Source organism: Vipera berus (assembly GCF_964194415.1).
Source record: "Vipera berus genome assembly, chromosome: 6".
In the NCBI taxonomy this organism is placed as follows: domain Eukaryota; kingdom Metazoa; phylum Chordata; class Lepidosauria; order Squamata; family Viperidae; genus Vipera; species Vipera berus.
The window spans coordinates 45,832,274-45,851,083 of NC_138208.1; the positions used below are offsets into that span (position 1 = coordinate 45,832,274).

At 39.4% G+C, this 18,810-nt stretch overlaps 1 protein-coding gene across 1 annotated transcript in view; it reads left to right on the top strand.

Moving 5' to 3' along the window:
• The window catches only part of TRHDE (thyrotropin releasing hormone degrading enzyme), a gene marked incomplete at both ends in the record, with an annotated part of 263,817 nt that overhangs the window by 41,826 nt on the left and 203,181 nt on the right, over window positions 1-18,810 (top strand).

Sequence of the window (18,810 nt, forward strand, 5' to 3'; positions counted from 1 at the left end):
TAGAATGTAGTTCAGAGCCATATTAACAGCATCATCTGCTGATCTATTTGTTTGGTAAGCAAATTGAAAGGGGTCTAACAGCAGATCTGTGATGGTTTTCAGGTGGGCCAGCACTAACCTTTCAAAGGTTTTTATAACTATGGATGTCAGAGCAACCTGTCTGTAGTCATTCAGTTCTTTGAGGGAGGGTTTCTTTGGCACTGGGATGATAGTAGAGCATTTGAAGCAAGAAGGAACATAGCACATCTCTAGTGATTTATTAAAGATTCGGGTGAAGATGGGTGCCAATTGATCAGCACAAGCTTCCAAGCAAGAAGAAATTATCTTGTCTGGGCCTGATGCTTTTATATGCCTATGGGGTTTATTAATGTTGTTTCTTTATCTATATATGATTAGAAGTATATTCCTACAACCCGGGCTTTTTTTGTCATAGAATGCATGGAATGGCATTCTGGCACCTTTTTTTCAATGGAATTTGTGAAACTGAAAAAAGTTCAGTCAGACCTTACAACTTCTTGTTAAAAAAAAAAAGATCTCACAAGGAGTTGGAAGGTCTGACTGAACTTTTTTTAGTCCCACAAACTCCGTTTCCCTGCAGCAGAAGAGAAACACGCCAGAGCTGGAAAACAGGTTAGCAACTCCTTTTTTTTTTACTCAGCATGTCCTCGGTATCTTTAAACCTCTGGATGGCCTCCTGGGGAGAAGGCCCCTTTCTGCTGCCTTTCTCCACTGGGCTGATCCCAAAGAACTTCCCCAGCAGCCCGGACATGGCTGGACCTTGTGTGAGGAGAGTGTCTGACCGAGAACCCCAGCCCGGAGGAAGTAAGGAAAATGGGGAGGGAAAGGAGGGTCTCTAGAAGATGCTGTGGTTGTTCCCTGTGGTCCCCTCTCACCCTCGAACCATCAATCAGGTTAGCTGGCCACACAGGCCAAAGGCCCGACACTGACTGCTCTCTTAGACCAGCCCTTGGCAGCACATAAACTCCAAGCGTCCCCCGACTGACTCATGGCCCATTGTAGAACATCACTATAGCGACAGCAGCAACCCTGCCCACCTCCGTCTTCCATTTGGCTCAGTGGGTGTAAATAACCAGCAAAGTCTGCCAGGAGTTGTAGTGTTGTTTGAGAAGGGACGCTGTTGCATGAATATGCTTAGACACACAGTATTATTCTTGTTTCATCAGTTCCTGAGTTGTTTCATAGTTTCATCCCTGCCCATCCCATCCATCTTAGTATGGCAGTCCTGCTCAGGAGGGGAGCGAAAGGTTGCAAGGAATGGCCTGGTGGGGGGTGAGGGGAGCTGAGTTCAAGCAGTTTTTTTCTTACAAAAAAATCACTGCCTACAATGAAATATATTCTGTAATAACAATGTTTCTTATTATATAGAAAAGCTATTATAAAATAAAGTTATAAGTAGCATTAGATTAACTTTTTTTTGAGGGGTCCATGGTGCTCTCTGAGCTTGCTTGTTTACTTGCAGACATTTCATTACCCAAACTAAATAACATCATCAGTGCTAGTAAACAGCACTCCTTACTAGCATTGATGATGTTACCTAGTTTGGGTAATGAAATGTCTGCAAGAAAACAAGCAAGCTCAGAGAGCACCACGGACCCCTCATTTCAACCCTGAGCTACAAATATTCTCCTTCATTGGTAACTTTTTTAAATTTGTAATTGAAGCAAATTATTTCTTATACTCTTTAACTGTTCTTCTAGGACAAACATGTCAAACTTGTGATGTCATGTGACATCGCACAACGTATCAGAACTTTTTCCCCATTGCAATGGGTTGGGCGTGGTTTCCTCATGATGTGTCCAGCCCACAGGCCAGCAGTTTGACACTGCTGTTCTAGGATATCTTCTGGCATCCAGCCGATGTGCCAAGAACTTTATTTATTTTAAGCAGTATGATGACAGAACTAGCTATTTTATTTTGTAGCATATTGGAGCCAATTATTACTTAGTACTTAAAATACACAAGGGACGTGGTGGCTCAGTGGGTTAGGACGCTGAGCTTGTCAATCAGAAGGTCGGCAGTTTGGCAGATCGAATCCCGAGTGCCGCGTAACAGAGTGAGTGCCTGTTACTCGTCCCAGCTTCTGCCAACCTAGCAGTTCGAAAGCACGTAAAAATGCAAGTAGAAAAATAGGGACCACTACGGTGGGAAGGTAACAGCGTTCCGTGCACCTTTGGCATCTAGTCATGCCGGCCACATGACCACGGAGACGTCCTCAGACAAGCGCTGGCTCTTCAGCTTTGAAACGGAGATGAGCACCGGCCCCTAGAGTTGGAAACGACTAGCACGCATGTGCGGGGGAACCTTTACCTTTACCTTTACTTAAAATACATTTTAGAAAACAACAGGGTTTAATTTCCAAATGGAATTATTTGTTGTGATTCAGGGTCAGCCTGTGGGTTTGGCAGTTGGGTCGGACGACTCAGAGGAGGAGGGGGGTGTTGAAGAGCTTGCTGAGGGGGTTGGAGAGCTTGCTGATGAGAGCCCTCAGCCAGGCCCCTCCCACCTGGTCACGACGCAGACCCAGCTGTGTGAGCCTGACAGCGTGGATGAAGATGACCCACAGCTGGCCCTGTTCAAGGACGCCCGACGCAGGAGGCAGTCAATCAGGAGTAAACAGAGGAAGGCAATGGGGCACCTCGGAAGGAGGCAGAGAGAAGCCACGCCCTGAACTGTATAAAAGGGGAATGCGTGGGAGGGCTGGTTTGCTGAAGGCAACCGTTTGAATAGCTCCTGTTTCATGGTTCGTGTCTTGTTTGCTTTTGTATCCATAAATTTGGTAGGCTTAGTTCCAGCCTCTTGCCTTCTTGTAAAAGGGGTTGTCCCTGCCTTTTCTGCAGGGCCGGTAGCAGGCTGGTACAGAACATTATTATATGAAATATATCAGGTTCTTCAGAGAGTGCAGCTTTATTCAGAATAGTATTTGGGTATCATGCTTCTTTTGCCTGCATGCCCAAGGTGATCTTCAGGGCCTGGGGAAAATGAAAGCATAAACTCATGATAATCATTCTGTGAGTATCCAAGTTATTCCTTAGCTTCTACACCGTTATTTGAAGATAGTAGTTTTGGCTTATCTCATGATGCTTTTAAGAATTAGTGAGGTAATATATGTGAACTGTATCAATGCTAAGTATTATTAAGGGATCTGGAATTGGACCCCAGGGTTTATCATTAGTTCAATTATTTGGTAGAATAGTTTGCTCAATTATGTTGGCATGCATGCTATATTTCTCCCCTTAGTGCTGATAGGACAGTTTATCCATCCCTTTATGAACTGCCTCTCCCCTAAGTCCTAGCTATTGAACTGAACCCAAGAATTTTGTGGAAGGGAGGGGCAAATATTACAAGAAGCATTAAATGCAGAAACACAGCTCCATCATTCTATATAAATTATAGTTATAGATAGTGCTTAACTTACCAAATGCTCATTTTACAGCTGTTCAAAGTTACAACAGTGCTAAAAAAAGATTTATGACTAATCCTCAAACTTGGTAGACAGCATCCCTACAGTGACATGATTACGATTTGGGTGCTTTGCAAACATTGTGCATTTATAACAGTTGCAGCATCCTGTGTTATGTGATGATACTCATTTGCAACTTTCAAAACCAGCATCTGACAGGCACAGTTTTAGTGGGGAAGCCAGCAGGAAGTTGCAAGCCATGGTCAAGTGACATTGCCCTCAATGACTGCAGTGGGTTTGCTTAATAACAGCTGTTGAAACTGTTATTGAAACACGGGTGTTGTCATGAGATGTTTCACTTTCTGATTGCATTGCTTAGTGGCAAAGTTGCTGGTCCCAGTTGTGGTTGGTAAATGAGGACTACATGCACTCCTAATGTGGATCATGTATCTTTGCTTACACAGTTGTTACTGTTAAGTAAAATAAAACCAAACAAAATAAATAACATTCTTGTATTATTCAATTACATTTCTACCACAAGTCAATTACTTGCTTATTCAACCTTGGTAAGCATTGTAATCCACTACTTTCTTACGCATAAAATTGTTCTTATTGATTCTGAACATATAGCATGACTGAAATGATGTGTCGATGTAAATTGCTGCATTGATGTAATGGCATGTAAGAGTGACCTTGAGGAATGAAGGTAAGAGATGATAGCTAGTAAACAATGAGAGAAGAGATATGCTTAATGGCCAGATAAAGACCCACCCTAGTGGATCAGGCAGTTGAAATTCATGGGAAGAGATTTGTACTTTCAGTTAGGCAAGATTCTGTTAATGTAGTCTCACAATAAAGTAGAATTAGCTCATCCGATTGTCTATGGAGATTCTCAGTCATCCAGGTCATGGTTGTCCCAAAGGTGCTTTTTTATGAGGCAACTGGACTTTCTTTTTTTTTTAATTGGAAGATTTTTTGCTTCTCATCCAAGAAGCTTCTTCAGCTCTGACTGGATGGTGGGGAATGGCACTCTTTTAAAAGAATGCAAATGACCAGTTATCTGCGAGGAGTATAAATCTTGCTGTTCCCCACCATCCAGTCAGAGCTGAAGACGTTTCTTGGATGAGAAGCGAAACGTCTTCAAAGGAAAAAAAAACACAAGAAAGTCCAGTTGCCTCATGAAAAAAGCACCTTTGGGACTCATCTGGTTGTGTTTCCTGTTTTACCTGGGAGGGCTAACATCTGCTTATTAAGATGGAACATAGAAATAGACCTGGTTACACTTGAAAATCAAAAGGAAATCGTACAATAGATGGATTATTTCTATCATTATTAACAACCTTCCCATTCTGGCATGGTTCTCCTAATGAATATACACTATGTCAGGGCTTCCCAGTCTGTGGGTCATGTGCACCCATCATTACTATAATAGAATCTATCCATCTTTCTGCTGGTCATCCTTTTTCCTTTCACCTTTCCCAGCATTTGAGCTTCTCCAAAGAGCTGATAATTGTCTAAAGCAGGGGTCAGCAACCTGAAACAGTGAAAGAGCCACTCGGAACCGGTTCCCTCACTAAAGGAAAAACTGGGAGCCGCAAAAAATGTGTGCACATGCGCATACATGCGTGCATGCGCAGAACAGGGTTTGACTGAAGAGTGGAGCCAAGGAGAGATATGCACCTACCGTGCATATTTGAATTGATTGGTTGAACTTTTTTAGTCCCACTTTTTTTTTTTGGACTGCACATGGCAGAGGACTGGGAGCCGCAGGAGACGGCTGAAAAAGCCGCATGCGGCTCCGGAGCCGTGGGTTGCATACCTGTGGTCTAAATGATGATCATTTGAGCAGGTGTCAATAATTTTTATACCCTGCATCATCAAAGTCATATACGGTATTTACTTCTATAGACTGTTACAGGGAATACTGTTATGTGCACTATTATGATCTTTATAGTATGGAATCATGGCATCTTAATATCTTTTCAAAGGCCTTTACAAATACTCTGCTAAGTTCTAGTCTTTGGCACATTTCTTGACTGTTTGTTTCTTTATTGTTGATGATTGATCTTAAAAGACAGAAGCTACCTACTATTGCTATATCTTTGCTATCAGTTCTAAAACTGTTTGCACTATGTGTTCTCATTAGTTTGGTCTTTAAATTTAATTCTAATTTTACGTTTTTACTGTGGTTCTTGTTTTTTATTCCTACAATTTGCAGATCTTTTACATTTTGGCTATCAGAGTAGTGTCACCAGCATAGCACAGATTATTGATGTTTCTTCCTCCAGTTTTAAAACCTTGCAGATCTTCTTCCAATCTATCTTCTCTTAATATATTCAGCGAATAGGTTGAATAAATAAGGGGAAGAGTATGTATATCTTGTCTCACTTGTTTGTCAACCTGGAGCCAATCTGGTTCACCAAGTTCTGTGGAAATGTGTATTTTGCATGAGGGCAAAGAGATCTCAGACATCTACATCTAAACATGAGCAACCAAATCAAGGGCCTTTCTATAATCAATGAATTATATATTGACTTATTTTTCATATTCTTTTACTTTTTCAATTATACAGCATGCATTAGAAATAATGTTTCTGCCTCTCCTATTACCATGTAGGGTTCTGACTATTAGATAATCTTGAAGTTTATTTGGTTACCATGATAGTTTGCATGCATGATAGTTTGCATGCTCTGATAGTTTGCTTTTTTTAGTATTGGAATGTAGATTGTACTCCTTCAGTTTACTAACCTCTGTATCAATCTCCCGATTTAGTGGTACAGCTTGGTTAGTACTTTTACTGATTCTTATTCTGATGCTTGCCTTATTTCCATGAATATTCCACCAATTTCTATAGCCTACCCACTACCCACTGACTGGAGTACTGATTTAACTTCAACCTTTACTATTAGAGGTTCTTGTACATAGCTAATACCTTCTATGGTATATTGAATATTGACATCTTTACTGTACACTTTTGATTTTGAGTTAATGTAGGTTGGTGATTACATAAACCAGGGAATGCCTGTAGGTAACAAGGACAAAAGTCATGGAAGGGCTTTATATACCTTTTTTGGATTTGCTTAGAAAATATGGCAGTTGATGCAGCATTCACTGTATAGGAATATCATAGCTAACATTGTTCTCACCTATCAACAAGTTATTGCTGTGCTAGTACAGATCCTAGGTGATCAATTTGATGATGATTTTGTAACCAGTGTAGTTGTTATAAACAGCACTAGAACATTTAACTAGAAAGGTTAAAGGAGGTTAAAAAATATGAAGAATGGTTGCAGGAATTGGGTATGTCTAGTTTAATGAAAAGAAGGACTAGGGGTAACATGATAGTGTTACAGAGAAGAGGGGGTCAACCTACTCTCCAAAGCACCTGAAGGCAGAACAAGAAGCAATGGATGGAAACTAATCCAGAAGAGAATCAGCCTAGAACTAAGGAGAAAATTCCTGACAGAACAATTAATCACTGGAACGGCTTGTATTCAGAAGTTGTTGGTCCATCATTGGAGGTTTCTAAGAAGAGATTGGACAACCACTTGTCTAGAATTGTGTCAGGTTTCCTGCTTGAGCAGGGGATTGGACTAGAAGATCTCCAATGTCCTTTCTGACTCTGTTATTCTGGTCTGTCACACTAGTAGTCATTTAAACATCCTAACAACATTTTATCTGCTGTTATTCTGAGATTTTGTTTATAAAATAGCAACGCACACACACACACACTATTTAGTTTATTTTTTTTTTTCCAACTTCAATTTTTTCTGTAGAATAATGTTTCTCTTAAAAACATAATGTAGCTTATACTCTAAAATATTACAAAATATTACAAAATTCCACATTATGAGATCACAAAAAGAAAAATAAATAAATATGATGGATTACTTAAAATCCCAAAGCAGCAGTCTCAAACATAAACTCCCTGAAATAGCATACTTTTCTCCCTTCCAAATCAGCAAGGCATTTGGTACCACAGCTGAAAGGATGTAGAACTTCTGGTATCTTATTTGTAATGACTGATGACTCTAAACAGCACCTTCTTTTGATGATTTCAGGAAGCAAGGTTACTTATAAAACCACTCTTTTAATTATAGAACACATCACTTCCATCAATACAGCCTTAGCTTTCAGCTCTGTTTCCTTCATTTCTTATTTCTGGTCTTCCTACAATTAATATCCAGCTGCCAGCCACTGACCTCTTTCTGTTTATTTATTAATTTATTTTAAAAGTTGTCAACCTGAATCTTCATTCCCATAGCAACTGTAACTAAGGCAGGTAGTTACAGGCAGAGTTGGCTTTAGGTTCATTTGATTACATTTTAACTCCACACAGAAGAGCAGAAACAATATATAAATACAGTACATCCCTCATTTTAAATATAAATAAATGATTACAGAATTCACAGTCATCTTTCTGTGTCTTCTCCTTAGTTCCTGCCAAATTTTACAAATAAGTTAAACTTTTTTTTGAGACTGTATAAACTGGGATGGAATTGGTGGAGAGGAAATCAATATGAAAGAAGAGGATGGGATCTTTTTCTTCAAAAATATTTTTATTAATCTTACTTTCTGCCCTTACATATATGCCCTGATAATATTATTCAAATTCTAATGTTATCTGTTGATATTATAAATGGATATCATGGGCTATGACAAAGATAAAGAGTGGCTCAACTCCAAATTTGAATCCCTATTTACCTTTTTGGAGTTTAGGGGAAATTGAGCAAAATATAAGCTTTCCAAAATGAAGTCTATCCTTGTCCAGTTTTGCCCCATAACATACTATGCAAAACCTGATATCTAAGCTGTCAGAAATTGTGCATCCCTTATCTACATGGTGTCTGGACTTAAGTATTTGTTTGGACTGATAATCTGCCAGTATTCTTCAGACAATAGTAGCTAGAACCTTGTGGCAGAACAAGTGACTAAGAAGGCAAAAACATGGTTTGCAAAAAAGTTGGCAAATTTATGGAGTTGAACGATTGTATTTAAGAAGTGTTCTTTGACTGAATGTGTGAGACTTTTTTTCTGGCTAAAGGAATGAAAGTTTGCTTGCATGTTAAACCCATTGTCTGAGAGTCAAGATCATGGCTACAGCTATTTACAATTGATTTGCTAGTGCATAGAATCATATTGTTCAACTACCAGCTCAGTCCTAGCTAGAAGTCTTTGGGAAGAGTGTAGTGTTATTTGCATGGCTGATGAGTTAGACTTTGAATAAGCAGAGACTGACAAGCTCTGACTTCAAGTACCCATGGGCTGGATATCTACATCTTAGATACCTATATCTTAGCTCCTAAGTCCAGAGCAATCAGATAAGCAGCTGCCTACTGCAGAAGCAAGCTGAGTTATACAGCCTACAGTTTGAGAGAAAAGCCTTTGCTATTTAGAAAGTTCAAGCAATTAAACATACGTAGATATCCCCTGAGGGCAATATTCAATGAATCACTTCAAAAGAAAGAGTTGTTTCTCAGGGAAAATAGAAATACTCAAGTCACTGCTATAAAAGAACGTTTTGGAAATCAGACTTTTGTTGGCAAACAGCTTTCCTAAATTAGATCTGATCTCTTGAATCTTGCTGCTTCTTATTACCTGACTGATTTTTAGATTGGTATAAGACAGTAATCCTGTTCTGATTCCTAGATTTTGGATTTGTCAGCATGGAACCTTGGCTTCTGAACTTGTTTGTTTTACATGGTCTGTCCCATTCCTGCAGTCTGGTGATACTTTTAGATGCCATAAATAACTCTGATCTACGTCTGACCTTCTGCACTTGTAATTACTAGCACAGGGTGCAGATGTATGACCAGAGTGAGAGAAAAGGACACAAACATGATCAAGGAGGGGAAAAAGGGGAGAGCACATTAACCTCCTATCTCTAGAAATAAAGCTTAAGTTGAGTTTAGTGACTAAGAAAAATCTAGTGGCCTCTGCTTTGTCAAAGTATATTGCAGACACTATTTTTCAGTTTGGACATTTTCTGAAGAACAAAACCTAGTTATCAACAGTAATTCATATGAAGGTAGAGAAAAATCAACAGGGTCACTTTTCAGTTTATTCCATAGATGTACACGCTGTGTTCAGTGCAATGGTATCCTTCCATTGCTTGAAGTCGAAGTCCCATCTGAGCTGATCATGTTTAGTAAGCAAGAGAAATGTGTAAATTAGATCTCTTGGGTTTTAACGGCTTGCCCCATTGCCAGTAATGTTATCAGGGAAAGGAATGGCCTTGAAGAAAGAAGATATCAGAAGAAGACAGGTGACTATGAGAGTTAGGAGATGGAAAAGGAGACATGTGGTTTAAAAAAAGGTTTGCCAACAATATTTGAAAAAGAACATGGTGTATAGGTATTTTTGGAAAAATGTTCCTCCCTAAGATTCATTTAATAACGGAGACCACCAAAACCTGTCCATTAAGGCACAAACTGTTTATTGTGATGTTATGAGTCCTATGGGAAAAGGGAGGTATATAAATCTAATAAACTTAAACTTAACTTAAACTTATAAGAATTTTCTTGGTCTGATTATGAGCTATGTCACAAATAAACAGACTGTATGGCTGCCTGAAGAATTGGGTAATCTTTTTGACCACATTAACATAGAATACAGCAATCAAAGCTACGGAACAAATTTTAGAAAGCTACGAGTAGACATACTTACAGCATAGTAATGATGGGGTTTCATCATTAAGCTATGGCCTTTGATGTGAGGCATTTTAGACATGTAAATTTAAGATGTTTCTTTCCTGTGGACGTGGGAGGTCTGGGAAGGAAAATTGTCCCTTGCTCTGTGGGGCATGAAGATCTTAGATATGTTTGATCGTCTCCTAGATGATTTTTATGAGAGGTTCTGAGTGGGATGTAGTAATGTGATGAAAGCCTTATTTTGAGGGTATTCTGTTTTATGTGTTTTTTGCCAGTGCCAGAGAGGCACTCTTAACCAATTTCAGCCTAAATGTCAAATGAGGGCGGAGAAAGTTTAAGTGGCTTTTTTTGTATCTCTATTTTGAGATTTGCCTGGCAGATCAGAGATTGTTGAAACTGAAGTTGATGGGTATATGTGTCATAGATGTGTTTATTCTCCCAACAATGGTACTGGAGATATATGCCAGTTAGAATATATATTGGATACAGTAGTATCTACCTACCTGCCTGCCTGCCTGTCTACCTACCTACCTACCTTCACACACACACACACAAACAGACACACATACATACACACACAATGTGTGTATATGTGTGTGTGTCACTGGGGAAGTGGAGGAGGTCGTTGCTTTTTATTTTTTTTATATAAGATTTTTATCTTTGTAAGCTTCCCAGAGTTGGGCAGACATATAAATTTTCTTTAAATAAATAAAAAAAAGAATGTGATTTGCCATGTGATTAGAGAGGTCAGAGAAGATGAAGTAATTAGATTGATAGCATGAGATAATAAGCATGAGATAATAATAATACAAGGATCATGGTGTACTGAGAAGATAAAGGATGGAAGAGGTGGTGGGTGGTGGAATAAAGCAGAGTTCCTCAACCTTCCTGACACTGTGGACCGGTATGGCGGGGGGAGAGGGGATGTGCACGTGTGTGTGCATACTTGCATGCTTGCCCATAACTTCCGTGGCCCAGTTCTGAATGGCTCAAGGGTGTTGGGGACCCCTGGAATAAAGGTTTCATTTGATGTGTCATTTTCCCTGTTATTTTCTTTTGGCTTTGTTTCCCAGAGCTGTTTTTGACAGTATACTTTTACAGTTTAATCAACATTCTTGTGTCTGAATATTTTAGGGCTGAACTGAAAGCCCTAATAAGCAGGCATATACATAGAATGAAGGCTATTGCTAAGCACATTGGTTTGTGCTTAAATTGTAAGCCGCCCTGAGTCTTCGGAGAAGGGCGGGATATAAATGGGATTAAAATAAATAAAAATAAATTAGCATTTTCAAAAGGTCCCTAAAAGGTGTCTCATGGCCCATCATCCCTCCATTCAAAATAAAAATATTCAGGTCTCAAAGAAGGTTATATAATCTAATATACTAGAAAATATTCAAAGACAAGAATCCACCATAGATTCACTAAAGGTGGCAGTATAGTATTTGCCTCAAATGTAAACTAGCTTTATGGCTGGTCTATCATCCGCTTGATCAAAATGTTGAGAATTATCTTGTAATGGCAAAAGTAATCAGGGAGGTATCAAAGGAGAAATTTTGTAATAAATGAGGACTACCATTATCCTTACATAGATTGACCCAAGCCCCAACAAAGAAACCCCATTTATAGATAACTTAAATGCTTGTTTCTTAAAACAGTTGTGTTGAAATCAACCTGAGAGGAGACAATCCTAGATTTAGCCTCGAGTTGTGGCCATGAACTAGTGTATGAAGGAAGTGTTATGAAATTGCAAGAAAACAATGATCATAATGCTGTTACATTTAGCATACATGAAAATGGCAAATGCTAGGAAGGTCTAGTACAATCACTTTTAACTACAAAAGGGAAAACTTCTAAGAAGTGGAGGAACTAAATATGGTTCCATTGACACTACTAATTTTTCTTTTGGGGGGGGATGGATAAATTGTACAAAATATCTTATCAACTTAAAAAATACTACATGGTATTTTTTCTGGATTGGCTCAGAGAGTTGGAGGTGGACAGCACCTTCTACCTTTAGAGTTCATTCTAGTTGGTGGTGATTAGGAAGGAAAAGTCTTGCCCTTGGCCATAGGGCTTGGTGCTTGGTGCTTTCTCCTCTCCTTTTAATATTTACATGAGGTTGCTGGATGAACTCATCCATCACTATGAATTGAGGTATCATCTATGTCAGGGGTGTCAATGCTGGCCCATGGGCCGGACGTGTCATCTGGCAGCCGCGCCCACCCCATTGCCGGAAATAGCAAAACTCTCCTGATACGTTGCACAATGTCACGTGACGTCATGAGTTTGACATGTCTGAACTATGTACTGATGAAATCCAATTATATATCTCCACCTCTGGCAAATTAAGTGATGTCAGGAACATTTTATCCTGATGTCTGGAGGCTGTGAGGGTCTGGATGGGGAACAACTAGCTTCAGCTGAACCCTGGCAAGACTGATTGGCTTTAGTTTTCAGGGCCCACTGATTTCAGGACCATGCCATCTTTGATGCTGGATGGGGTTGCACTACTCCAGATAGGCCCAGTGTGCAATCTGGAGACCCTCCTAGACAGAACTCCTGCCAGCTGTGCTTCTTCCTGGATCAGCCGGCTCTGCTTACTGTCATTCATGTCTGGAGATTGGATTACTACAATGTGCCTGCATAGGACTGCCCCTGAACAATATTTAGAAACATCAGCTAGTACAGAATGAGGTGGCATGCTCAATTATATGTACTGTTAGGGCAATGCATGTTACACTTCTGCTCTGCAGGCTACATCTGCCAATTAACTTCTGGATCCAATTCAAGGTGCTTTTTAACTTTTAAAGCCCTTCATGGCATGGGATTATCTATCTCATTACATCAGACTATCCCATCAAATCTCATAGAGAAGGTGTGCTGCAGATATTTGCTACCCTGTTTCCCTGAAAATAAAACCCACTCCGAAAATAAGCCCTAGCCTGATTTTTGGGGATAGGCCTAATATAAGCCCTACCCCAAAAATAAGCCTGGGTGATGTGTGGCCAGCACAAATGGTAGTGAGTGTGTGTGGGCTGATGGTGTCCAGCAGCAGTGTAGCCTGCCAGCCCCTTGGCACAGAGTTGGTACAGAGTGAAGGCATAGGCAGGGAAGAAGTGCTTGGGTGCCTATGGAGTACTTGGGAATAAAGCAATTTGACCTGTTCCCAAGTGCCCCATAGGTGCCCAAACACTTTTCTCCCTAACAGAGATCTGACTGAGACTGGAAGCTCTGTCTGCTTACGAATGGGGTGCTTTGAAACGGAGCAATTAGCTCCATCTCCAAGTGTCCCATTTGCAAGCAGACAAAGTTTTCAGTCTCCATCAGATCTCTGTTCAGGGGAAAAGTGTTTGGGCACCTACTGGATTCTTGGGGCAGCTCCACCCCCTCCTCCACTTGCCTCACCTTGTGGTGGCTGCATGGTGTGGCAGGCCATGCGGCCTCCTGCTGTGAGTGTGAGTGGCTGCAGAAGTGTGCTGGTAGCCATGCAGCTTCCTGCTGGATGGGGCTGTTGGTGCTGTCACTTCGAGGCAAGACAGGTGTCAGGAAAAAAGACATCCCCCCAAAATAAGACCTACTGCCTCTTTTGGAGGCTATATATATATAAGACCGGGTCTTATTTTCGGGGAAACATGGTATGTCTGATGGGTCCTGGAAACAAGCCTTTTCTGCTGTGGTCTCCTTGAAATTAGATTACTCCCATCTGTTTTTATTTTTCATAAAGCCCTCAAATCCTGATTATGCTGCCAGGCCTGGGGCTCACAGGGGACCAGAGATTTGTCCCAATTGCTCAATTTTATCCTCCCTTCACCCAGGGATGGTATTTTTGTTTTTATGCTATTTATTACCATGACTTTTTATATGTTGGCAAAAGATAAACTAACTACAATTTATCAAAGTCTTCACTGTGTTATCCAAGGTTGGTTGCTGTTTTGTCTTTGTTTTGATCTTTTTTTCTATTTAATCATTGTCCAATTTCTTCCCCAGGATGCTGATTTTTATTACTGAAACTTGGAAAGCCTTTGCATTTGGCTTTGGAGTAGTATCATCAGCATAGTACAGGTTATTGATGTTTCTTTCTCCAATTTTAAAACTATGCTCATCTTCTTCGAACCTAGATTCTCTTATTATATATTCAACATACAGATTGAATAGCATAAGAAATATAGAGCTTTGTCTCTTTCATTTGCCAACTTGGAGTCGATCTGTTTCACCATGTTTTACCTGGACTATGGTTTTCTGTGCAGAAATTTCATTTGAGACAACAAAATGTTTTGGAATTCTCATTTTCCTAAGGACATTGTACACCTTGACATGTTTGGTGCAATCAAAAGGTTTGGGTTTTTTTCAGTCATTGAAATACACATTGGTTTCCTTTTGCTATTCTTCTAATTCAGTCTCTCTCATGGTATGTTCCATGTATAGAACATATAAATAAATAAATAAAAAATGCAGCCTTGTTTCACTCTTTTGATAATTTGGAGTCTGTTTGTTTTGCTATGTTCCATCTGGACTGCAGCTCCCTATCCTGGGTAGACAATTCTCATGATGTAAAGAAGTATAGTTCTAACCTTCAAAGTAGTAAAGGAAGGGGAGACTGTCAAAAAAGATTATACAGTTCTGCAAAAGGAGAAACCATGAGGAAGAAACTCAAAGTAACCTGACTTTGACTGTTTATTCCAAGATGGGGCAGAAAAAACTTGAATAGGCTTTCAAGATCCTGTTATTACCTTATTACAATAAAGACCATTCCTGGAATCCTTGGAGTGCCTGTCTCTTGACCTTCCTAACCTCACTTGACACGAGAGGGCAATAAGATGTTCTGGGATTTCTATTATAATAATGATATTTCACAGTTTGATATAGTTGACACAATAGTCCTTCTGCAGTCAATAAAGTATTTGGTATTCTTTGGCCTTTTCCATTATCTATACAATTGCGAACTGTGGTTATCACTGGTCACAAGGATAACAGAGTTTGGTAGGCATATAGCACAAAGTCTCACATTCCTTGGCAAGTTCCTTGGCTTATAGTACACTCAAAGAAGCTGTAGCAAAGGGTAGTAGGCACTCAGATAATCCAGTGATAATTTTGAACTTGATTTATGGCACTTTTAACAGGCATTTTGATGTTCAGTAATGCAGATTTTTAAAGAGGAAAGTATGGATCCATATTCTGCTTTTTGACTTTTGGTTGTCACTCACATTGGCTGTATACTCATTGATTGTCCTTTAATTCTCAAACAAAGAAACAACAAATGAGTTGGCAATGGATCAAGAAAGGGATAAGAAATAATGGAAGATAATACTATAAAATGTCAACCAAGTAAAAAGCTAATATTAAAAAAATCCCACAAATTCTTGCTTCGAATAATTAGGAAATACCATGTTTCTCCGAAAATAAGACCCTGGGTAGCTAAGACTCCAAAAGAGACACTAGGTCTTATTTCTGGGGTGAGGTGGGGTGTCTTTTCTACTCACCTCGTGGGGCAGCATAGAAATGCCTCTGCAGCTGAGAATGGAGCTCCGGCCTGCATTTTGCTGTCAGAGGCCTTCTGGAAAGGCCTCTGACAACAAAATGCAGGCTGGGGGAAGCCGTAAAAGAAGTGGGCCAGTGAGGAGAGGCAGGTGTCAGTTCATGGGAGGCCTGGCTATCACAGTAAGTGGATGCATGGCATGTGGGGCAGCTCCACCTCCACCTCTCCCCACCCCGCCCTAGCTTGCTTTTTAGGTGTGCACCCCGCCCCCAAACTACAGCTTATTTTGGGCGTAGGCCTCATATTAGGCCTACCCCCAAAAATAAAGTTAGGGCTTATTTTCAGGGTAGGTCTTACTTTTGAGAAACACAGTAGAATACAAATGTAATAATGCCGATATAAAAATGACCTTATATACTTTTCTGCTGTGGTTTGCTTTAGATTCGTATACCTGGGCTGCAAAAATCTAGGACAATCACTACAGAAACAGAAAATTCACTGATGCTGCCTAATGACAGTCTGGATATTTGCAGTTTCTCCATTTTCTAATATCATTAAGAAATAATATTGGAAAGCTAGAAAGGGCAGGTAAAATTAGTAGGGGAGAAGAATAGTTCCCTTATGAAGAAATAGTTTAGAATTTCTTTCTTAGGAAAAAATTGGGCAATGTGTGAATGTTGTAAAGATATTTAAAGTTATGCATGCCATGAAAAATCACCTCCCTCTGTCAGAATTAGAATTTGAGATCATCCCTTGAAGTTAAATGCATAGAGATTCAGGACTGACAAGAAGTAGCATTCTTTTTATTCAGCATATGGTAAAACTAAAATTCACTGCATCAGATATTGTGTTAATTCACCTGTTTTCAGCTGATTAGATGAATTAATAGAGAATGAAACCATTAATAGTTTCTAGTTTGTGACAGTGCCCACCCCTTAAATCTAAGGAAGCATTTCTAACATTTCTGCTGCTGCTATTGTTAATATTCCAAGAAAGCTACTGCCTTCTTATCTTGTTTATAATGTAGACACCTGGTTGTTCATTAAGAACTGGCAAAGGCCTTTGAACTGATCAAATAGCCCTTCCAATATATTTCTATTCAAAGGTGTAAATTAGATTGGAAAATATTCCCATACAGGTGAGAGATACAAATTTGTATATACATTTCAATATCTACAGTATAATTTGTAAATTGTCATATTATTTAATATGAAGAAATTAAAACTAGTTTATTTAAGAGGTTTGAACAGTACATTTTTAAAAAGGTTTTGATGCAATAAAAAAAGATTTTGTCAGAAAGTTGTAAAGAATACTGAGCAACAGTAAAAAAAAAAAGAGTAACACCGCATAAAGCTTTGAAAGTGCCAACTTAATCTGAAGGGGGAAATATTCCAAGGAAAGTTTTGATACTAGTAAATTTTCTGTAGAAAATTTTCCAGCCCATTTTTCTGTTTCTAACAATAAATGTATGAAATATTTTAGACCAAAAGTAGTTAAAATGGCACCAATAGTCACCAGTGTGTACCCAGGCACTAGTAGAACTAGTAGAACTTAGTGTCTACTAAGTTCCCGATCCTATCTGGTTTTTTTCCCCAAGGGCAATTCATTTGGTTATCAATGACAGATACTCGCAGATACAGAACTTTTATTATACACATTAGAAAACTACAATATTACATTACTTTTTGACATAATTACCATTCAAATTAAGGCACATGTCATAACGTCTTACATGGTTTGAAATTCCTTAGTAGTCACTCAGCGCCAAATCTGGGCTATGGTGGGGTGTGTGTGATCAAAAACATCCCAATGGAACTGCTTCAAAAGTTATTGGGTGCATCTAGCAGTGTCCAGATGAGCATTATCGTGATCCAACACCACACCAGAAGTGGTGCCATAGAAAATCCTGCCAAATGTGAAGATTCCAAAGAAGAACTGCTAGTGAAGTTCATGGAACGTGGTTCAAGCATTAATTCAGAAGTCTATTGTGAAACATTATGAAACGTTACAAAAACTCAGACGAGCCATCCATAACAAGCATTTGGGCATACTGACTTCCGGTGGGCTGTTGGTTCATGATAATGCTTGCCTGCACACTCATATAAAAGTTCTACTCTATTTCTAAAAGGTGACAAACCATTTTAAAGAATCATTGTTTCCTTCCTTCCTTCCTTCCTTCCTTCCTTCCTTCCTTCCTTCCTTCCTTCCTTCCTTCCTTCCTTCCTTCCTTCCTTCTTCATTCACTCAATTTCTACAGCCATCCATACTTGTTTTTTATTTTCAAGTAAATTGTTTTCTGTTTGTTATCTAATCACTTCTATGTATCTCCATCTAAAAGGAAAAGCAATCAAATTAATCAGGCTGTTACCAAACTATAACATCTTCAAATTATACTCAAACTGGATGGTTGCAGCTTATTCATCTAACAGCCCAGAGTTTGAAGCCAATATTTAAAGATAGGTTTTGGATCCATACTAATAAGCTAGCATCTACTTTTGGACTTAATGTGTCAGGTACAAACAATCAGATCCATTTCTGAAGGGTTCAGTTTACTATTTTATAACACACAAAGGAGGGGGGGGCATGATGGCTCAGCAGTTAATGATGCTGAGCTTGTCAGTTGGAAAGCTGACAGCCCAGGTTTGAGACCCAAGCGCTGCACAATGAGTTGAGCTCCTGTTACTTGACCCAGCTACTACCCACCTAGCAATTGGAAAGCATGCAAATGTGACTAGATAAATAGATACCACTTTTGTGGGAAGATAACAGTGTTCTGGGTGCTTCAGTGTATAGTCATCCAGAAATGTCTTCCGACAAGGTTGGCTCCCTTGGCCAAGAAATGGGAGATCTACACTTTCCCTGGACTGGACAGGGAAACCTTTATTTTTACTTTATAACACAGGAACTTTCTCAGATTGGTGGTTTGCACCTGGGCCAGACTAGATAAGATTCAATAGTATTCAAGTGGGTGAGGTAAAAGTTTGCTTGTGCCTACAAAGACATTCCAAACTAAGTCTCCATTTCCCACCAACCCCTAACCCCACCCCCCGGCTTGGCCAGTCTCTCTCCAAAATAATGGTTATCAATTTCTGTTAAGTTACCTTCTTTATTTTTCATCACAAGCCAAGAAAATAGGGGTTAATTTGACAGCAAATGATAACATGCTTGTGCATAATAGCATAAGTTAGAACAATGGTGTTTTGGTTTGGACACAGGATCTTTGTAATGAAAAGATGTAGGTCTCAAATAAATGAGTAATTGTT